We start from the raw sequence: 25,170 nt of genomic DNA, 5'->3' as shown, positions 1-25,170 counted from the left end.
AAAATGTATAAATTACGATGTCGTTTGTTTTGCTTCAATAAAGCTAAATTTTGCTTCATAAAATAGGTGCTCGTTACTATCAGCATTTTCCTCGTAGATGTTATTTAACATTATTTTAAACGTTATAAATGGATAATGTGGGAAATTAGAGACAATATATGTTGTTCTAGCATCCATCGTAATATTTGATTGTCTCGGGTGAACATAATGGCACGTCCTATTTTCTAACTTTCGAATGAACTGAAAAATTACTCCCGTCGAGCTCAATGCAATAACACATACGAAACAAGCTTCTCCTGCCATCTGCAGGCGCATTTCCGAAATTAAAATATCTAAATGTTCTTCTATAGTCAAAGCATAACACATTCCATTTAATAATTCAATTTCAAGGGAAGTGGTGTTTGCCATTATATTCGCTCGAACCTCTAATTTTTGCAATTGGCGCTTTCATGTTTGGAATACCAGAGCTGAATTTGTTACTGCAAATATCTATATCGTCTTCTTTTACAAAATACAAAGAATGGTCGGATTGTGAAGTAATAAATTGCTTCTACAACACTTAATAAACTGGCACCTACGAAAAGTCCAAACACTCCACCGATGGAAACTGAAACAGAGAAAAGAGACACAGATTGAGAGTATATTTTATAGTTCTCAAGCTCATTATAGATAATTCTTTTAATCATTCTAAATACGAAAAAGAAAGTAACACCTAATGAAATTCTATGTGTACAAATGTATAACCTATCTGGCAGTTGTGTTGTAAGTTATATCTTTCAGTAAGAGTTATTATTACGAACTTGTAGGTCTATCACTTGCATAATCTGGCTATGTATATATTTTTTTACTTTTCGTTCTTTACTGCTTTTCTTCAATTAAGGAGAGTATGTGTCGTACAAATTTAACAAAATTTACCGATGTAGATCACACTTGGTATTGTGACCTGTCCTAAAACCTTCTACATGTTTTAGATTTCCTAGCTGTACGCCATGAAATTTGTTGTTTGGACTTTACTGGAAAAGAATTTTACTAAATACTTTCCTAAAACTCAATAAATATAAGCTTTTCAGCTGTGCAACTGAAAAACTTATAGTTCCTAAACATACAAGAAAAAGTTAGTTGTAATTCATGTGCACTACCGGAATTCTGCTATCAAGTACAAAATTAATTAATCAAGTACAATAATAAATATCATACTTGTGCTGTTTTAAATTGTTTATAATTTAGGATATGAATTACTATTATTATTATTATTATTATTATTATTATTATTATTATTATTATTATTATTATTATTATTATTATTATTATTATTATTATTATATTATTATTATTACTTGTTTCTGACTGTTGTTAGATAGCATAAATTATAAAATATTTTTCCGAAGAACTGCTGAAGTTTAAACATTGATTATATGTTTTGCCTCCAAAGTATTTGTATTTGTATTAATCCTACACTGTTGCTAGAAGCATTAATTAACGCTTTCGCTGGTGAAGCTAGTATGCTATATAGATTAGCAATTTGTAAAAGCATTCATTCTAGCCCTAAAATGCACGCTTCTCTGCATGATTTTGTAAACTCTCAACTTATCAGATTCAGAGAATTGATTCCACAAACAGACTTTTAAATTGTATGGGAAAACAGACTTTTAAATTGTATCATGCCAATGTTACTGCATAGGTTGCAAGAAAATGTACTTCTTGTTGGATATACCAATATTCAAGAAACATAGATATAAAACGAGTAGAGATGATTTACATGCGATGAACTGGAGACAGGGAATGTTGAAATAAACAAGGCAACAATCACGGTATAAAAAAATAGTCAAATGAAAAGAAGCTGAACTATTTTTGTTCTAATTTTAAGAAATACAGTTATCAAAGTAGATATCAAAACCACAGAGTGCATCATACCGATTGAAAATGTAAGCGGAACGAACGCACTAGACTACAAAATAGAAATCATCATAATAATAATAACAGCCAGTTATGTCCAGAATCTTAAGATTATAAAAACGGAAATAATCGGGAAGAATCACCTGCAGAACTCTAGCGACCAAATAATAAATTTTTAGAGAAGAAATGTTTAGAGAAAATAGACATATTCAAAATAATTCAGAAAATTCTAACCATTATAATAATAGAATTGTAACTTTAACAGATTCAATAGATGTATATCTAATAATCAGAGTGATTCGGAAAACCAATAAATGACTTCTGTGAGTCAAAGAATAGTTAGTGATATAAACTTGAACAAATATTCAAATCAATATTATTTTTATCGCACACGCTTACGTATGCAAAAGTAATAAAAATATATAACTAGAAGCGATTGTGAATGTGATGTTGACTCAACCGATCATTTGATCATTACAAAATTAGATTCTGTCCATCACGACTCTGGAACTCACTAATAGAACAATTCACACTTCTGACCAGAGTATATACACTTATTTATTAAAAACTAGAATACAGTGTAACGGTTTCGACAACTTAACGTTATCTTCATCATATCAGAGTTAGTATCTGATTAAGATAATGTTAAGTTATCGAAACCGTTACATTGTATTCTAGTTTTTAATAAAAAGAGTGTATATATTTTGGCCAGAATTGTTAATTATTCTAAAATTAGATTCCATATTTTCTAAAATGAAAACTGAATTATGCGATAATGAAATAGAATATTTGTGTAATTCAGGTTTATACGTGCCCTTTAGGGGTTCCGACTCATGGAAGTGCATTAGTGCAGATGTTGCAGCGCTTAAATTGTTTAGAATTGACGAAGCATATTTTTAGTGAATCTGTTTGATAAATTCAATATATAAGTTTTAAAATACATGAAAACTTATGCACAAATGCACGGAGAAATTAAAATTTTCAAAACTAACCAGGATCCTCGAATTATATCTGATTGAAATAGGAATTGAAAATTCATTTCGTTTTAGATCAAGTCTCCTTATTGCGCTTATCTTTGTTGACAATTTAAGTTCGACATTAACATTTAATTACGATAACTGGTTCTTCCGCTTCTAATTGATTGAATTGACGACAGTACAATTGTTGGAAGTTCACCTCTGCAGTTTCTTCACAAGGTGCCTTTACTGATTGAATTGACGACAGTACAATTGTTGGAAGTTCACCTCTGTAGTTTCTTTGCAAGGAGCCTTTACTGAGTTTCCTTTTCAATGTATTCAATTAATTGTTTTTGTTCACTATTATGAAGAGAAATGAAAACATCCCCTAGATTTTTTCGCAAAGTTTATCCATTAATTTAATAGAAATTTGTAGAACATTTTGGTAGTATGACTCTGAAGAACATTATGTCAACAATGTACTGGTTTTGTGTATTCAGTATTTGTGAACTCTTGATAAATTGCCATACGTAGGTGTATTCCCATAAGCTTAGACGCATTATATAATTTCTCGTGCTCACCTACCATTTGCATTTAGATAATCCATGTCCATACTTTCTGATAGAAAGCAATTAAAAATGGCAAGCACAGACATTATCTCAAGAAGGTATACTTTCATATTTCTTCCACATCATTTGAACCTTAAATAGATTTTCCTTACAAAAGAAAATATATGTAACTATCCACAATATTTTAGAAAACTAACTAATGAATTTATGTTCGTTAACACTTTATAATATGTTAGTCTGTTTTAAGTTTCCATCGTGACTACTAACATTGTTTGAAATATTTAGGGACTTTTTGCCAAAACTAAAATCATTTACATATACTATTATGTTTCATGAAATTTATTTCTGAGTATTACTGAGTTCTTTTGTGTAATATATATATATGTATGTAGCTTTGGGATTTCTAATCACAATAAACTATGTTTTCTAACAACAAGGACAGGGTTGATAATGTTAATTATTTACGATTTTTTTGTGAATTTTAAATATTGTATGAATTCATCCGTATAACATATATTTTTGATTTTTAATTACTTTTTCTTTATTATATTATTTTCTATTAATTATTAAGTACCTATATACGTTAGGAAATATTTAGACAAACAAGATTAAAACCATAATATTGTTTCTTAACATTTGAAAAGAGAAACATGATTTTATTCGAGTGTGGAATGTTGAATCTTTATAGTCTATTTAAAATTTATTTTAGAAACTGATGGCAGATTTACAGGCATACAAGTTTTTATTTGCCATTTTAATTCAGCTCAGTCAGGAGAAAAGTTACAAAATTTTGACAACGATCTCCCTTAACTAAGAACAATTCCAGATAGTTGTATTTTGCGAAACTAATTTGAAATTTATGAATTAATATGAACATCATTATATTTATATCCACCAGATGAATCTTATAACTCGCGAAATATTTATCATCACTTGTAGTTTTGATACCTTATGCATTTAATAGTATGATATTATTTCAAACTTAATCCCATATTTACAGATACATAAACGCATTTAGTGCATCGAAGGATATTCTGTTTGTATATTGTACTGTTCGCTCACGAACTTCGAAGTAATTATTATATCGTGCATATATTTTAGTTCATTTTCTGATAGGGATATGTCGAAGTTTTATAATTAATGAACTCGTCGCTACACGCACCCGCGACAAATAGCAGCAGTTTTGTAAAAACACTTGCACTTTCCTTATTTTAAGATTATGGGTGGAGGGGCCGAGTTATCCCCTACAACTAATAATCCACAAAACCAATGTGTGCTTATCAACCCAGTGTATAAAGGAAGAAATAAACCTAATCCTACCATTTGGTCAAACACTCCTCAACCAAAACCTGAACGAAGAAGAAACCAAAACCTTGTTACACAGCTTCCCGGGCCTAAGAGGCAAGCAAAACATGCTAAGAGTGAAACTGAATGCTGGAATTTATTTTCCCCTGAAGACATTATTGAAAAACTAGTCCAGTACACAAATATCAAAATAAGACAAGTCCAAGAAAACTATGTTCGAGTACGAGTTGCAAGAGAAACTGATGTATGTGAAATGAAATCTCTAATTGGGTTGCTTTATTTGGCAGGTATGTGTATTTCTGCAAAACAAAACGTATTGGACTTGTGGAAACAGAAGTGGTCTAGGTGTGGAAATTTTCAGACTTACTATGGGAATAAATCGCTTTAGATTTTTGTTGCTAAATTTACGATTTGATGACTTAGCTAGTGAGAACAGACAACAACGGAAACAAACAGATAAACCTTACTGTTTCACAGAATTTTTTGAAGATTTCTCTCTTCGATGTAGGGAAAACTATAGCCACAGCGCATTTGTGACAATTTATGAAATGTTGCCTAACTTTCGTGGAAAGTGTAGCTTCCTCGTATACATGCCGAAGAAATCTGGAAAGTTCGGAATCAAAGTTTGGGCAGTCACAGACTCAAAAACATACTACACATCTAATTTTGAGGTATTTATTCCGAACCAACACGTAGGCCCTTTTTTGCGAGTAATTCCATCAAAGATGTAGTCAATAGAATAGTCTCACCAAACATAACGTGTGAAAATTACTTCACATCGATTCCACTTGCTCAAGATCTCCTAAAGAAACAGTTGACTTTGGTTGGTACGATTAGAAGAAACAAAATTGAAATACCAGTAGAACTCATAACGGAAGATAAAGGAAACAAGCGGCCAATAAATAATTCAACGTTTGCATTCACTTTGAACGAAACACTAGTATCATACAAAGCTGCAAGGAACAAGTATGTTGTATTACTTTCCCCATTGCACGAGGACGATGAAATTAATGAAAGTACAGGTGATGCATGCAAACCATCAATTATTACCTTCTATAACAAAAACAAATGTGGTGCAGACGTCATGACGCCATGCAAAAATAGTATAGAGTATGAAGAGTTTCAAATCGCTGGCCACTAACCATGTTTTTCTTTGAATTGAATGTTGGTGAATAAATTCGTTTGTTATTTGTAAACCCAACAACATGGAAGATAATGAATTCAACAAGCCTGTAAGAAATTACTTCTTGGAATCACTTAGCCGACAGTTTATTTTGGATCATGCACAAAGAAGAATAGCTGCAAACTATCCAATCGCAAGGTCAATAAAGGACTGGCTAGTTGAAATATTCCAACTTCAGCCAATTAGACAAGAACCTGATCAGCGAGGTCGCTATAGAGTTTGCGGTATCAGCCCTCGTAGAAAGAACAGGAAAACTACCGTCTCATGCGTCAACTGCAACATTCTGATATGCAAGGAACACACAAGACCATCATGCACAAGCTGCAAGGAGCGTGGCCAAGGACCAGCTGCAAACGATGAGGACGGAGAAGGTGATATGTAAATATAGTTCTAAATTTCACTGGACTAGTTTCATAACATCACTGTTCTAGGACATCAATGAGGCTTTTGTACGTTTTTTGTATTTGTAATAATAAAATGTGTGTCAACATAACGGAGAAAATTTCTTATAGCCCAAATAAATAATGCGGCAATTTACTCACAGCGCGTATTCTGGCGTTACTTTATAAATCAAAGAGTGCAGCAATATGCTAACGTGGCGTGTTCTCGCGTAGTAATAGAATATTCAAAAAATGTGAACACGTAACAAAAAATTTTGTCAAAATCTTTAGGTTAATCTCTTTTAGGTACTGAAAGTGTCTATAATAAGCTAAGAAACTCAAATTTCATAAAATACATTTTTCACCCTCAATAAAAATGTACAAATACTAAAATTAACTATCAAAACTTGCATGAGCAAATTACCGTCATGGCGTGTCCTTGGGGTGAGTGTACTGACGAGTTAATGGAGATTATGACTGTAAAAGGATATATGTAATAAACATTTTGCTACTAGGTACAATCTACATCTAAGATACTATATGAATATTGCTGTATTATGTCAAGTAGACGTAAGTTTTGAAAAATAACACATACTTTGTCACGTATTTCCATGTTACAGTTATAAAGTTACTAAAGGAGGGTTGTATTTTTGGCATAAAGATTATATAAAACATTATTTATTGAACAATTATTGAAATTAGGCCATTACATGTAGTCATGATATAAATCTTTTGCTTCGTAGCGAAATATGTTGGATCCTTCGTTTATGTACACACGCGTATATTGAACTCATCTGTAGTCACGCGAATTTATAATTTATTAAACCGTTTGTATTGAAATTGACATGCCGATATTATCTTTCTATTATTATTATAAGACCTAAGTGTAACTAAGTTTCGATATTTTATAATTTATGTTTTCTTACATAAATTTTCATAGATGTTTATTTCATATAAGTTAATTACAAACTTTAATATTTTGTATGTATTCTAGATAATAAAGTGACCAAATTAGGACAAATTTTGCAAAGAAATTTCTGTGATCTCATTTGAATTATGTATGATTCATTATTTATTCAAAGTGCTGTATTTCAAATCAAATTTAAATTAAATAATGGCTGACTGAACGAAAGGCGTTTTCTCACACACTGCTTTGAGAAAAAATCAAACTTCTCACAGCGAACTTATTCCCCATATTCCCACTTCAAGAGGATATTAGAATCAGTTTATCAACGTAAAACTTCCGTAGAGACAACAGAATTTCCGAAGAATGAAAAATGTTCAATTAAATAATTTATGGAAAGCCGGATATAGGAATTTGTAAAGAAGGGAAGTGAACATGCAATTTTCAAGTGAAATTAATATCTCCCTCAATATTTGTTAATTGGTTAGAAACATATTCCTTCATGTATTTGTTCCTTACTGACGTAATCCCCCAGCGATATCATTTATCAAGACTTTTGTCACTTTTCATGTGAGAAAGTATTAATACGAAATAATTATTAACTTTTGTTTCATTTTTTCGTTATTCCAACTTGAAATTCAAATTAATGATACTAGTAAACAATGCTGTCAGGTCAATGTAATAGGTAGCTTTATTCTTGATAAGAACTTAGAATTTCAGCAATTTGTTCAATTAATTTATCCACTTTTCCGAAGCTATTTAACTCCAGTAGACCTGAAGAGCCTTCCGAAGAGCTTCAGTATTCACTGACATCTATTTACCGACTGTCGTCTCAAGTTCCAAATGAATCATTCAAAACAACTGGCCGTTCACAGAGTCTAAAATTATTCAACATATATTATCAGAATTCTCATAGCTTGCGTGCCAAAATGAATTATATATTTTGTGGTGTATTATCAAATAAGTATGATCTGATTCCAATTACAGAAACGTGGATTAGTGAGTCACATTATGACAACTTTTTGATAACAGGTACAAAGTTTTAAGGCAAGATCGTAATACCATTACAACTGGCAAGTCAAAGGGTGCGAGGTCCTTATATCTGCTTTGACCAAATACAAGATGTGTTTATTAGATAATGGTGATAACAATTATGAATATTTGTTAGTGAAAATAAGTGTAGGGGTTAAATCAATATTTATTTGTGTAGTATACTTCCCACCCGAATCTACCATTGAGTGTTTCAATGATTTATTTATTCGAATTGACATTTCTTGTCCTCAAAGTAGCTTGATTCTTCTGATTGGTGACTTCAATTTGTTAGAGATAAATTCCAGTAACTTTAACTTTGAAAAGATTTAACCTAAATGTAAAAACTTACATAATTTTATGACATTATAATTTAGAATTTTAAACAATGTTGTTAATAAATTTAATCGAACCTTACAATTAGTCTTGGCAAATATGTCAGAGCTGGGAGTTAGCAGAAATTTTATCCTTCAGTTATAGGAAATATGCATCATCCGGCCCTTTTAATAAACATCAAACAACAGTCGACAGTAAAGGTAAAAAAGAAGAGTAATATCTCCAGATACAACTTTAAGAAAGGAGACTTTTCGAAGTTGTATCAGGAACTTTCGTTGGTAGATTGGAATTGCGTAAAAAACTACGATAACATTAATGATTTAGTAACAATTTTTTATGATATTATCTATAACCTATTTGATAGGCATGTCTCACCGAAGAAGAGTTCACATTACAACTATCCTTGCTGCTTTACGAAGGAAATTATTAAAAAAAGTCAAAGCAAAAGCGAAATGCCATAGCAAGTATATATTTACAAACTCATTGAGCTTCTATAAAAACTTTGACGAATTGCATAAGGATATTAAGAAAGACACCAAGGCAGTATATAATTCATTTATCCAATATTCGGAAGAAAATATTAATAATAATCCTAAAGAACTTTGAAACTTCTTAATAAAGTAGGACTATACCTCCCCCTGGGTGCACATTGAAATTTGAAGGGCAGGGCCTCCATTGTATCAATAACGAAATAGCTTATACATTTGCTCAATACTCCGCCTCTGTATTTGTGGTCTCTTCATCAGACCGAGTGTGAATATGACAAACGTCTTATCAAGACCGTTAACGTACTCGTAGAAGCGTTGTGTGTTAATGAAATTTACTTACATGAAATTGAAATAGCAATAAAAGTTTAAAGTCCAGAAAAGCTTTAGTACCTGATGGGATACCCTTGTGTATAATCAAAGAATGTATTGATATATTTAAATATCCCCTATGGATTGCTTTCAACCTTTCCATTAAAACTAGCATCTTCCGTAAAAAAAAATGGAAGTTCTCGTTGCACTGCCCGATATCTAATCTAATAATAAATGTCGAAGTACTAATTTTAGACCCAAATCAATTTTATGTACTTTTGCAGAAGTATTTAAACAGATAATATATAAATGTATTTTTGATTATGTTAAACCAGCAATTTCAATCTATCAACATGGCTTTGTTACTCGCAAATCAACAACTAATCTAGCATGTCACTGACTGTATAGCTAACTTGTTAGATGAAGGATGCCAAGTTGACGTAATATATATTGACTTTGAAAAGGCTTTCGACAGAGTAAGTCATCAAATATTGTTAAACAAATTAAATCATTATAATTTTCCTTCAGCCCTCAACAACATTTTTCATCATATCTGAGTAAACGTAAGCACACAGTTCTGTATAAAGAATTTAAAACAGAAGGGTATCTTGCGTTATCAGGAGTTCCAGAAGGCTCCATCCTAGGCCCTTTACTATCTTTATTATTTATCAATGACCTTCCAGACCATATACATAAAAGTGAAAAATTATTGTTAGCTGGTGGTGTCAAAATATACGCCAGGTTAAAATCTGTGCATGATCGTCTTGATTTACAAGATGACTTGGAGAATATTCCGAACTGGTATTCAGTTAATAAACTTGGAGTAAACATACACAAATGTACTGTATTATTATTCATCGGTAACAAAAGTACCCTTCAATATGATTATAAGCTTAGTAGTACCTTTTATAAACAGAACTAATACAGTTAAAGATCTAGGTGTTACATTTGATACTAAATTAACGTTCATTAAACATATCGAAAATGTTACTCATGATGCGTTTAAATTATTAAGATTCATAATTAGAAGTGGTAAGAACTTCATGAATATTGAAACACTATTGAAAATGGATTATTCATATGTACGCACCAAGTTGGAATGTGCTGTCGTGATTTGAAACCCCTCACAACTAAAATATCGTCAAGAAATTGAAAGATTGCTATCAAAATTTCTAATGTATTTGATATACAAAATCACTGGAATTTATCCCTGACTTCAAAGTCATAGTACACTGATAGACAATTTTAATATTTACTCATTAGAACAAAGGTGTTATATTGCCGATTTGGTATTTCTAAAAAAATTTAAATAAATTCGATTGTCTAACTTCATATCATTATTATATTTCCATGTTCGCTCAGTTAGTACTAGAACCAATAATTCAGGTCTCTTTTATTGCAAAAAAGGCCAGGACCAACATAATGCTGAAGTCACCAATCTGGAGAACATGTCCTTTCTATAACAAATTATGTCATAAATATGAGAAATTGATATAGGTTCAATGTCCTGTAAAGCACTGGAAAAAGCTGTTGTCAAATGAATTAAACTATTTCAACACTGTACTTGGCCTTCTGCCTGTTTAGTTGATAAATAAATAAGAGCAGTTTGTAACAAATAAGGTGATTGTGGCGAATATTCCATTTCTTTGAGATGTATGTGTCTTTTTTGCATTGTATATATTTATTGCATAGCTTGGAAGAATGTTTGGGACGGTTATCCTGTTGTAATTCGAAGATACTGTCCCCAAATCCGCGTTCCTGATGGAATTCTACTTTCATTAAAACGTTGTGTAATTTGTTTTCGTCCATTATTTCACTAATTCGAACTAAATTATCAAGTTTGTGGTCTACTAAGCATCCCCAAACGGTTATACAATTTTCTGTTTTGGTATAGGTATTACACGGTTTCAATAAAAGCGATCCCGAATACGACGACATAAAAACTTCTAGCATCGGAAGAAGAGAAGTTAGAATTTAGATTCTTTGATCTAAAGTAAGGATCTTATAAATAGAGGATCTGCCCTTACAATAAAATCTTGAAACCATACGTCAGAGTTTCGCCACACGTACTCTGCCCACTCCGCCCAATAGGATCGCAATGTTTTGAGTCAACAAACATGGCGGAAACGAAAATAACCAATCAGACGATGTCGGAAACGAGTGTAGCCAATCAGACGTGCCGATGCTCGGTTTTTTTTGGCTTCATTATTTAATAGGATGAAGGTATATATGGGGCAGATTCTTTATTTTATAAGATCCTTGATCTAAAGTGACTTCTTTTGTTGTTCATTATTGCAATCTTTATTTTATTTTATTTCAATTTTGTCCAAATATTATCTTTCTTTAATATTTTTACCACAATTCTACGACGAACATCATAGATCTGAACGTGTAGGACAACCGTCATAAATGATACCGTTCGGAAATGGTTCCTCCTTAGTTTTATTGGTTTTTCCGCAGTGGTTAATGACTATTCATTTGCTTGTTTTTCCAGTGAACTTGTCCTTGAAAGAAGTTGTTTCGCTTTCGGACGAACAGCGACTTTCCGCGCAACATTTACACCACCTTGTGACTAGCTTTCAAGAGTCCGAAGCGTAGCTCCGCTTAATCACTTAGTGATTTAACGCAGATAATAACTGTCTTCTCTCAAACTAACAACTGTAATACGTTCTTCGTGCACTGATGGAACACAGTTAATAGTTTCTCTTATACAATTTATAATATTTTCATGTTCTTTGCACTATTCAACTGCTTCTAGTGAATGAAAACAGTAAGTTTGCATCTGACAGATTTGAATCCAACTTTGCTCATATTAAGACATGTTTGAATAGCACATACGTACACAACTATTCGTCGAAGTAAAGATAAATGTACTGACAAGGCTTCATGCACGCACCATTAGGTGTCTCTAAAACGATGCATAATCAAACAATGCGTGACGTTAGATGTATGATTATCGTTTATCTTTTTTTTTTTTTTGCCAAGCAGCTATACTCAATAGATGTACTTCGGTACCAACATAATCATGATGTTTGTCTCCATATATGGACAAGATTGTTTTTATTTTCAAGAAAGATTCCAGTTAACATAGTCTTATATAGATACAGTGTCTTATATTACGAAAATTATGAAAAGTCGATAGCGAGCTAAGACGCTTAACAATATGTATGAAAATATCGTCATTTCTAACAAATTTTATAATAAAAACTAAAGGGATCACTGGAATTATGCACACGTGGGGTTGGAATAGTGCACATTCATCTAAGATAGGATAATATACTCACTGAATATTATCCTCCAAAACTCCCAACATCCATCTACGACTACGATAGCGCTGTGAGTGGCTGAGAAGGCATTTTAATATCGGACATTACCTCTAATGGTACATATTATGAAATGCATCTCAAATTTTGAACCGATGTCTGAAACCTTATATTCAGTAACTAAAACCTAAGGGAAAAGCGGGCTTGAACAAAAGGCAAATAATAGATAGGACTAGAGAATTCAGTATTTCGCTGTTTAACTTCTTAATTACAAATAGGCCTTTGAATGTGTTCACTTCAAGAATAAAGTTTCCGAGAAGTACTTTACGAAATGGTGGTCTTACATCATTTAATATTTTTGATACACACACTATATCTGCAACGCTGCGGGCTTAAATACAGAAAAAGAATAGTAATCCATTTTAATGTATCCCGAGGTGCCAGGCAAGCAATTACTTTTTTCAAAGATTAAAAATTTGCGGTTAAAGTATCACCAGTAAGGTACACGCTCTTATGACTGCGACATTTCAGTCGGTGGGAGGAGGAAGGTCAGTAATCTACGCCTAGTTTAAGAAAAGTTCTTTCGGTAGTAATAGAAAGCAATCAGATTAGGAGTAAATAACAGGAATTGAAAATTTAGATTAAAAAGGGTCTGAATTTGTGTAGTTGATAGATCAACAAAGGACGAAAGTGGAAGTTGTTTGAATGAATGTAATACAGTAGACAATTTCAACTATCAGTTGTAATAGAGACTATGATAAAGGAATAAGGAGACGTACGTTGTTCTTGGCCTTGTCCAAGTTGGGTGAAGTATATAATACTTAAAAAAATAACGCTAAGTATACAGATACATTTTATGTATGCTTTGTCTTCTTCTACAGATTCTAGACTAGACCATCAGCACTAGTGTTTAAAAAAAGAGTCGATTCATTTGAGACTTTGTACTTACGTAGGATATAAGGAATAGTAAGGACGCATAAACGAACAAACAAATCCATAAACAAAGAGCTAAATATGTCTAAAGGCATTTTTTCTCGCATTTCGGGGATAATACTATAGTTTTTTTAAGGCTAATTGTCCTATATAAATCTAGAGAAAGGATTATCGTTAAGTGAAGGATTGAAGAAAAGCCACGAGGTAGAACAGCAGCCTGTTTGATTGTTTGTGTGAAGACAAAGACTGTCGTTTCATTGCATTAAGAACAGCAGAGGACTATACAGGATTAAAACATCTGAACAAAAATACAACTGACGTTGCACCCGTTAAGTCACGTCGCTCAGTCCTGAAGAAGAATGATGTAGAGGTTTATAATAGTGATAATGTTCCCAGTTGAGAAATTCCACGAAACAGAAAGGTATATTATTTATATGTATGAAATAACCTTATAAATATAGCTGGACATAATGCAACTCTCTGAACAAATGTCCATTTGCTCTTCAATGTGATTGACTTAGATAAATGTGATACATTAAAGTTATAATTTAAAATTGTACAGTAAATAATATATGATGACAGTATTTCAAATATGTCGTTACCTGCTATTTCTACAACTCCTCGAATAACCCTCATACGTCTCAATGTTCTTCCTTGTCTGAAAACGTAAGTCTGAGTGCTGTACTCTCCTATCTCTATACGATGTCCAGTCCTTAAAAATAAGAAAAGTTCAATTCATATTTTGTAGAAAGTTATCACTATAATATGCTATACCTAAAAGGTGTATTTTAAGTTCGGAAACATTGCATTCAAAATAACTTTTTATTGACAATATATCCGAATAAAAATAACATAGCTTTAAAAACTCGATACCTGTAGCTCGATACTGTTCTTTAGCATTTTAGAGTCTTTTACATGTATTTGAAATTTTTATTACTTTGAATACTATAGTCAATATTTTAGACACATAAAAATGAATAACTTCTAAAGAAACGCACGTCGAAAAACTCGAAAATGTCATCAAATGCTTTTAATATAACGAATTCCATAACTTGTTATCTATAGGCATTTGAAGTATTATAATAACCTTAGGAAATATTCAGTGAGCTACAAATCATGTATATGCTCGGTATGAAATATCCCCGTTCTTACTAGAAGCAGTTTCTACCATTAATACAAATTTAGCAAGGTCAAGCTTGGACTCCACCCTCACATTGTTATCTTCATCATTACTTATGTCTTCTCTCTTGCGGACAAGAGAGCTGTAGCTCTTAACTAGACTCGTAGGAACGAGTTTAAGGAATTTAGAACGTTATATATATATATTACATTTTTGCATATATTACATTTTATATCGAGGAATACAAGTTTCGTAGCCCTAACGAGACTACCTGGAAGCTGTGCAACAAATTGTGTGTTAGTTTAAAAGACCTAGCAATTCACAATATCAGGTGCCATTAAGATATCAATAAAACCAAATCATGCTCGCTTTCACGGAAGTCGCAATCATCCACTGATAATGTCGATCACCCAAGAAAAATTTTGATCTCCAAATGCAATAAGATAATATCAAGATTAAAGTCTTCTATTCCAATGTTGCGCAGGGTACCTCGAGGGGCTAGAGCTACAGTGGCAGACTCTCTGTGCGAGATAATGCAACAGATTGTACGTACAAACGACTCAGAAGCTTGGATGGGTCTCTTCTTTTTTTCTTACGTTACACTGTGCGTGCAATCAAAAGCTGACAAGGTGAATAATTTAACATCATGGGGTAAACAAAGAGTGCGATGTTGGTCTGATTCTCGTTGCGAAGCCCTTCCTAACCACAGTAAAAAATCCTTCAAAGCTCGACTACCAGTAAATTGCACTTTTAACATTAAGAATGTCGAGAACAAATTAGTAGATGGTGATGTCCGCAACGCAGTACGGCTTCTCATCTCAGAAGATACTATAGCATCTCCGAATGGATCTGTATTAGAAGCATTAAAAGAGAAACATCCGGCTCACAGCCACCCTTTTGAACCTCCCGATCTCATTGAGCCCAGTGCGTAGAGTATCAGCTGACGAGTTTCCGAAGGCACTTAAATCATTTCCTTCCGGGTCATCAGGAGGTATGGACAGTCTCCGTCATTCAATATTAAAGGACCTCCTACTCTCCCAAGACCGCAAAACTAAAGACCACCTGACTAACGCCATCTGCGATTTTCTCCACCTGATTATTTCAGGTGATATGCCCACGGAAATTAGACCTATTTTCTTTGGAGCATCACTAATAGCTTTGAGGAAGAAAAGTGGCGGCATTCGTCCTATCGCAATGGGCAATGTGTGGAGGAGATTATCAGCCAAAATCATTTGCCATAGAATTAGAGAACCTCTAACACATTTTCTATCCCCACACCAACTGGGAGTTTGCGTCTCACATGGAGAAGAAGCAGCAGTCCGCGCTGCTCGTATGTACTACTCTTTTCCACACCAGCAGGAGAAGGTGTTTCTGAAAATAGACTTTAGAAACGCATTTAACGAGTTGAATCGTGACTCTATGCTCATACAGGTAAAAAACATTTTTCCATCAATTTATCGATACGTACATGAGTGCTACTCGCAAGCGAGCAACTTTACTTAGGAGATGAAATAATCCTCTCTAAGCGTGGCGTACAACAAGGCGACCCTCTTGGCCCTGGTTTGTTCGCACTAACTTTACAATCCATCGTTAATAGTATCAATACAGAACTGAACATATGGTATTTGGATGACGGGACTATAGCTGGAGACAAGGATACAGTACTAGAGGCATTAGAAATGATCCGTAAAGGGGCTAAGGGGATCGGATTGCAAATGAATTTCTCCAAATGTGAGGTCAGCTTTCTCGGAGTTTCCAATGAGCAGTCTAATAACCTCTTCAAGCTGTTTGACGAAGCCGCGCCTGGGATTCAAAGAATTTCGACAGATGACGCCAGCTTATTAGGAGCAGCATTATCTAATGAGGCAAGACGAACAATATTAAAAGACAAAATTTCTGAATTAGAATTCTTCTTTACACGTCTTTCCTTGATTTCAGCTCGCTCTGCCTTTTACCTACTACGTGCCTCATTGTCCATGCCAAGGCTGCTATACTTTCTTCGCTGTGCTCCTTCTTGGCGGGATGCTGATCTACTGGAATGCTATGACAACACCTTGAAAACCGGTCTAGAATCTATCCTGAATTGTTCACTCAACAATAACTCTTGGTTGCAGGTGTCCCTTCCTGTTAACCACAGAGGTCTCGGCATTCGTCGCGCCATGGATCTGGCTATTTCATCCTTTCTGTCTTCATTCTATGGCGCTAAGCCATTGATCGAAACCATTCTCCAACAAGATCTTAGCCTAGTATCGGATTCGGATGTCAACGATAGCATTGCTAAGTGGTCATCTATAGTGGGGTCAGGTCCTCCTGACCTTGATAAGAGAGAACTACAATCCTCTTGGGACGATCCTCTTATAAATCATCACTTTTCAGCTCTGCTTCAGTCATCCGATAACTCAGAAGATAAGGCCAGACTTCTAGCTACATCATCTCCAGAAGCAGGCGCTTGGCTCCATGCTATCCTGTCACCATCTTTAGGATCACATTTTCCCAATGACAGTTTTCGAATTGCCAGTGCCCTGCGTTTGGGAGCAGATGTTTGCGAGCAACACAGATGTCCTGCCTGTAGAAGTGTCGTAGACAAGAAGGGCCTTCACGAACTCTCCTGTGCTAATAGACTTCACGCCACTCCAGCGTCAACGACATTATCATGAGGGTACTAATTTCAGCAGGCGTTCCTTCTATATGTGAACCGTTGGGATGCAGTCGTGCAGACGGCAAGAGACCAGATGATATGACCCTAATACCGTGGAAGAAAGGAAAAGCACTTCTATGGGATTTTACTTGTTCCGACACCTTCGCCCCTTCAAATCTACATTCTTCCTCACCATAAGCTGGTAACGTGGCTGCTCGCCGGGAAACAGAAAAGCGCAGGAAGTATAGCAATTTACTCGACAAATATCATTTTGACGCTATAGCTATCGAATCGGGTGGTTCATGGGGTCCCGAAGGCCTTAACTTTATAAAAGAAGTTGGTCACCGCATTCATTTATCGTCAGGAGATCCTAGAGCAACCTCTTTTCTATTGCAACGCATCAGCATGGCAGTACAAAGAGGGAACGTTGCATCAGTTTTGGGAACGCTACCCTCTGGTAAGGAACTGGAGGAGATCTCTTGTCTGTAATCTCGGCGAAGGTTTGAGGATGCTGCTGCGAGGCTTATCACAATACTGTGTATTAGTGGATAATTATATTTTGATAATCTGTAAAATGTAAATTGTGCACTGTTCAACGAATGTAATATTTTGTAGTTTTGCCAGCGGACTTAATGCAAAGTGGGATCTTATTGTTGTCTAATTTCTAATTTTAATTAACTTCGAATGTTACAAATTTGAATGAGGTCGTCGGTTTTAACAATATTTGATTGTTAAATTTTAATGTAAATAATTAGGCAAAAATTGCTTTGTTGTTACAATACAGATATATAAAAAGTTTCGAAGATATATCTTTTAAATAATCAAAATATTGTGAACCATGCTCAGTCTCATTAGCAACTTTTGATCATAATACTTATCATAATTGAGGTACGAGAAAGAAAAAATATTTTGTCTACATCTGAAAATACACATTATATCTTCAAGAATGTTACCGGAAGTACTTCAACATAATCATACTTTTATAACATTTATAGCGAACAATTAACGTGTTTTTTTTAGATGACTAGTAATTTAACTTATCCCATTACAAATTAGTGAAATTACATCATGGTTGAAAACAGAAGGAACAGGTGAACGTTGCACAGGGTATTATAGTACATTTAGGAAGATTTTCCTTATATTGCCCTCATTCAGTTAATGTTTATAGTATTTTTTAAAAAAATATTTACATTGGATTATGAAAGTTTGTACACTTTTGGCTCCAAAAACCTACACTGACTTCCACACTCTAATTCAATGTATTAACCCTAGACACCTCTCGTTTCTACTTACAAGCAAAATTTAGATTCATTCACTTAGTTACAGACCAAGATGCGCAGTCCCTAACAGAAACACATCATATGGACATTGAATGAAAATAAATATACAAGTAATATGAAGAAAAGGAAATTCAAAAATATGCACACTACATGATACCAAATTGAAGCTTGACGATCGTACATCATCAACAGAAATGTAACAGTAACTGAACAAAAATGAACAGAAGAGGCTAACAGACATAAGTTCTTTTTCTAATGGACAGTAAAATGGATTGGGCCTCCAATGCTAATTATAAAATGAATTCAATTCCTGTCAACAAAAGTTTTTTCTTTATACTCAAAATCTATTTTACTGGCAAAAAACATTGATATTTGAATGAAAAGATTTCATAAGTGTATCAAAACGATGAAATATATTAAAGTAATCACAACTTGCTCTCCTCCTGGGTCTAATGTTTATTCTGGCGCGGAAGATCAATGTTCGATTTCCATCGAGGAGCTCCCGTGGCTCGGAGTCCTTATTAAGCAGTAACCCAGGTCGCATGTAACTTCGGTGTTCAAAGGGACGCTATGCTTCAATACAGCATAGTCAAATCTTTATTCTTAGATTGAAAACGTTATAGAGAGATAATCTTTCTAGAAACTAACTATTTAATATGCCGTACAAGAGGAATCATTATAAAAGAAAATAAATGATAGTTAAATTATATCACTAATTCCCGAAGCCAGAACATTAAGATAAACGAATGATATCATTTTTGTGTGGGCTGGATTGAGTTCACCTTATTTTTACAGACATGCAAACAAACAAACAATTGAAAAGTTGATATAAAGCTGCAAGTAGTCGCAAGGTGGCTTACTCCTGTAGCTGCCTCCCAGCTCTCACTATTCCTTTCTGCGTAAAAGGAAGAATAAGATGTATTATATATAAAACCGGAAATTTTCTTACTCTAGAAGTTATCCTTCATTTTCCCCTTCAAATCTGGAACTTACAAAATTCTAAATAGCTTATTCTCAACAAAATTTGTTTACGGAAGAAGGCACCTCCAAATTAAGCAAATTTTAATATTTAACACTTGAATCAAAAAAGAGAAATTGGAGTGTTTAAGAAATACCCAAATTCTCTTACTTAGAGAGAGACTTCCCAAATATCCTTTTACTTTAAATTAAGAGCTTATATACAGAATTTCACACCTCCAACTTATGACCTGTAGATTAGCCTTTTTCTGAGTAAACAAAAAGGAAATGTTGAAACTATAGAAATGACTAACTTTCGACCTTCAGGAGCGGAATTTTTAGAAACACTGTATTTAATAATTTTTAATTAAAATGTATGTACCATATTTCGAATGTCTACCTGAAACGAATCCTTATAATCCACACTTACGAAACAAAACTGAAAGAAAAGCTTGATATAGAAATTACTCTAGTAGAAGTAGATTTGTTTTGAAACGCAGGAACATTTTTAATTAAGGACCCCTTACGGTCTTTAGTATTTGCTTGACGTTAACGTAACTCGCTCTTTGCGTGATAGATCTATTGTAAGCTTTCATGTTAACGTTATTTGCTACTTTCACGAGTTATGTTTGTTATTAATTCTTTCTCTATTTTGCATTCGTTCCTCAGTGCTATATACATTTTCATAATTAATTAGGATTTCTTATGAGGATTCATAGATCAAGCACAATAGAAACTTACAAATGTTCAATTTAATGACTTCTTTGATACTAGTCACAACTTAAAATTCTAACAGTCTCTTAAAATAGCTCGCACTTAAGTACTGGTTCATACTGATCTGAGTTGAGTGCGTTATAATTATTACGTTGTGTAATAACATTTATATATTACCAAGTTTCCTTCTGCCACCACAAAACCTGCATTTTGAAAAAATTTTGTATGAAATGTGAGTGCTATTAAGGTTGAGAATTACCACGTAATTTATCCCAAATTTACCTTTCAGCAGAAAAAAGATAAATTTATTTCATAATAAAACTCAAAAGTCGAGTAGCTATTCATACTATGAAGAGGCTGAAACCAATTTGTTTGTTTTCAGAAAACCAGAAGATACTGATCTGTTCATTTGTTTCAGAGTTCAATTGTACCAAGTAGACTTTCTGCCTATTCCTGCATTGTACAGTTTCAGACATTCAGAAAGTAGCATACACAAAGCCTGTAGAAAGAAATCTTTGTAGAACAATTAGGGAGATAACACTATATATACCTTAGAAAGATAAGTTATAATTCAAAGTTGTAGTCTGTAAACTTCCATACGGTTATTAGCCTTGTTTATGTGAAGAAGTTTCCTGTTTTATACAGAAGTCATTTATTAGAAACTAGAGAACGCTGAGGTTCTTGCCGAGAAAATTTTGCAGATTGTGGATATATTATCTACATAGGATCCAAAGGAAAAGCATGTGAGACGAGAAACACATAGTGAGATTATATCTGAAAAAAGGATAAAAACGAATAGGAGTCTGTTTATCTGTATTGATATTATTAAAATGGAAAAAATAAGCAGAAGATAGCAGTTACTTTGTTTTACATAGAATTAGGTTATATGGTAAATTTAATACCAATAATGAAAAATGCACATATCATTTCGATATGCATATGATGAAAATAAGATGTTGATTTATCAAACTGGGACAAGTACATGAATAGAGGTAGTTATTAAGTTAAACATGAACACAATAATGGGCGTCAATGAAACTTTGGGGGACCTGGGTCTCCTACTTCCCCAAGAACGGCGCCCATGTGCTCACACCCTACCTTATTTTACATTAACTCCGAACGTATTTCTGCAGCAGAGAAAGTATCACAGTACAATACAAATCTTCTCTAGATTTCATAAACAAGAAGAACTTTCAAAATCTGTGGTCCATTAAGGTAGGCTACTAAAATTTTAAAGAGTACAGATTTTAAAAGCTACATATTTAACTCAGCCTTTCAGTGACCCGCATATTACTGTCATTGAAAAAATTAGTATAGGAACCTAGTAATACAGTTGAATTTATAAAAGCTTAAGACGGTTTCTTTAAGCACTGGAGTACTGAAATAGGAGTTATAATGTTTCATAAACCTTTGAAGAAAGTATCATGAGAAAGTAAACGTTTATCATATTAAGAAATATGTAAAAATATACCGAAACAACATAAGAGTGGAAGACTGAAATCCCTCTTGATGAACTTATGGTCCGCTACTGTCTTCAAATATCAATTTAAAGTAATATGGTCTCTTTCTATTGAAACTAGGGTAACAAACAAATAAAAAGTAATCCATTTGCCATTATAATATTTTCTTCACCCCAAAATTTTCAGCCTTATTTTCAATATTACTATAGATTAACTCGCAGTTTGATATCACAAAATACTTGACATTACTTAAAATAATACACTGTAATAGAAAATAAAATGGTTTAATGATATGTTTCAAAATCTGATTAAAAATGTTCGACATTATCGGGATGTTTAAAATTTGGCTTTACTTCCTGATCAATTAAATTTATATTTCAACAAGGTAATTTATCGCGTCGCGAACTTTGTAATATGCTCATTGGAAATCCGATACTGCTTTGTTCCTTGAGATCGTCAACCTACTAGCAGAAAGAAACGGCCTGTCTAACTACTATATAAATATTCTTATATGTAGTACACTATTAATTTCCAATTATTTTTCATAAATTACTCTGGTTGTACATACAAGAAAGCAAATTAACCTACTACATTGTGTTGATAATAAACTTCGCATTGCAACTATAGACAAGACACGTAACACAGATGAATAATAAATGAACCTTATTTGTTGTTATGATGTTATTTCCATGTTTTCCTTTTAAATAATTTTAGATTTCAAATAGAATCGTATATCAAATGTGCGACTCAAAAAATTACAATTATAACCTGTAGGTAAATATGGTTTGATAGTACATCGTATAGGCTGCTAAATCATAGTGTGCACACAAAAGTAGTTATCGCACATAAACGAATTCATAAGGTTCTAGTATAATTTGTTTGGTCTCCAGAATGCAGTCTACATAAACATAACTTCAACCTCAATAAATTATTCGACGTAATTTACTATGATTACGCACTTCAGTAAATCATAATCTTAATGGGAGATGTACATCTGATCTACTGTATTGAACCTGGAAATACTCTCCGACTGTGTCTGTCACAAACCATAAATTTATAAAATCCACGTAATCCACTTATCGTAGGTAAAAATATCTTAGTACTTCTTCACAGGAGAATAACATATTCCATGTATAGTAAAATAACATTTTTTCTATTTCAAAAAGTCTTCAAACATTACGGCTATCTTTACTCACGAATATTATATACAGGAGACATATAAAATACGTTATCTGGCATTATAGCATTTACTGGCGGTATAACCGGTAACACAGATATGATACTTGTAGTAGGGTGTAGAATGAATCAACGTAATCCTATAAATGCAGTAAATTTACTCTGTACATTGCGTAGTTCTTGGAAATTTAAAATTAAGAGAAATTTTATAATTCTAGAACAGTAACCGTAGAGCAGAACAGTAATAACCAACGACACAGTTGTGTAAGATGTAACTCATCACTACGTTATAATAAGATCCACGTTCTTAAAACTCTTCCAATCTAGTGAGAACTAGTTAGACATTACAGTTGGTCCAGAAATTGATGGAAATCGCATCTTCTTAGTATTAGATACTAAGTAACAAATGCACTTAATCTTTAAAAAGAAACACTTAAACTATTACATGTTTAAAGTAAACGACAAACTTAAACTATTACATGTTTAAAATAGAAATCCAAAGCAATTTCCAAAGTTGTTTTCTCCTCATTTAACACGGACCTTCAGGATGGACAGAATTGATGTCGATTTCTATGGAATGATCAGAGTTTCAGAATACCCTTTTATATACAATCCATACTAGAATACATCCTCTAGTCTAGCTCGTTTAGTGTATGTTCACATTGAATTACCGCATACAATCTTAGAATATTTCATGCACGTCATATTAACAAAATTATATCATCGAAACATTGAAATGCTGAATAATTTTCTGCAATTATTACTTGTATTAGTAGTATGCCCCGATTTATCTTCTCTGTTATTTTATTTCTTTCTAGTATAAAACAATGCGTTATTATTATCATTTTTATTATTTACGCTAATTCATAACTTAATGCAAAATTCGTAAGATAAACTGAACTACAATAAAGGAAGCTTTAACGCAATCAAAAAGCCACATAATTTACAAATTATTAAAAACAACGTATTTTTATAAAACATAATTATGACAATTATTCCTGTCACGAATGAGGAAAGTTAGAATAAATATTTTAGTTATGTTAATGCAAAACTCTTATTAACGTCAATGAAAGATTTAGTAACATAGCATACGACATCCCTTGTTCCAATATTATGGTTTGGCTCTTTCTAACTTTTGCCTGTCTCACAGAACAGCCCTTGAAACAAATGCTCTTGTGAGGGAAGAATAAAAACTTTCTAAATGCACGTTACAATTTTGACATTTAATAAATTATTATGCATATTTAAGTAACCCTTTTGCAAGTGTTTAGAAAACAAATGAATGTTCTTGAATCAAATTTTAATTTCCTTAATTGACATATGTTAAAGTGAAAGTAAGGACAGAGCGACAGATGAATATGTCAGTGCTACACTTGTATCTGATATAAATGATTACGAAGTTCCAACAGTAGAGAGTTACGTGTTAAGTCATTGGGTAGGCTTGAGTAGGGTAACACTCATGTGGGTTCTGTAAATTCTGTTTCTCCAGATAACCACAATGCAAGGCATTTCAGCATTCACCTTTCTATTTCCGGTACAAAAACGTTTGATTATATTTTACGTTACACAGGAGGTCAATGCTTTACTACTGAAAATAAATGATGAAATGAATTACTCCCTTGCTTCAGAAAAGTTCAAAATTAAATGCAAAATTGACTTTCATGTACTATGGAAACAGTTTTGTGTCTCTATTTTGGAAATTTTATGTAGAATTGAAGGTAGTGAACTTTTAAATAATTAGTTTTACGTAGGCGTTTCAAATAACACTGTTTATGAGCATGTATGTTAACAGACGAATAACCGACTTTTCTCAGAAACGATTTACAAATAGAAACGAAAGGGGTAGATTGTGCAACAATTGTCATCCTCTTGTTGAAGAGCTTGATGTATTTGTGCTGTACAAGTTATTTAAAACTAAGTTGAATATTGCCATTTGAAAGACATATAATGGATATATGGTTATGCACATGTCAAATTCCTCCTTTTATTTCCTGTAATAACTGTATGTCACATCAAAATTCAAAGAATGATTTTAAAGTCAAAAATACACTTGATTAGCCAACCTCTGTTTCTCGTGATATATTACGATATTGTTAATTATCTTTAACAGACACACAATGAAGTCTAGTGATTTTTACATGACTTGATATATTATTTTTTAAAATGCACTAACTGAAGGGATAGAATACGTGATTAATATTTTTAACTTACGCTATAGAAGTTGTCGCTAAAACCTCTTCCTGAACACAGGACAAGTAGCATTTGCAGTTTAGT

General features: G+C 33.1%; 1 long non-coding RNA gene across 1 annotated transcript; it reads right to left on the bottom strand.

The window, feature by feature from the left end:
* Nucleotides 1–312: 312 nt before the first annotated feature.
* Nucleotides 313–14,229, bottom strand: LOC145691934 (uncharacterized). Its single transcript, XR_014132589.1, has 2 exons — nt 14,154–14,229; nt 313–607 (listed from the first exon to the last, which is right to left on the bottom strand). It is a non-coding gene; the product is annotated as an uncharacterized LOC145691934 (long non-coding RNA).
* Nucleotides 14,230–25,170: the final 10,941 nt, after the last annotated feature.

The sequence above is a fragment of the Thermobia domestica genome, chromosome 8, assembly GCF_964235325.1.
Source record: "Thermobia domestica chromosome 8, izTheDome1.hap1.1, whole genome shotgun sequence".
NCBI lineage: Eukaryota > Metazoa > Arthropoda > Insecta > Zygentoma > Lepismatidae > Thermobia > Thermobia domestica.
This window is presented reverse-complemented; position numbering and strand designations above follow the sequence as displayed.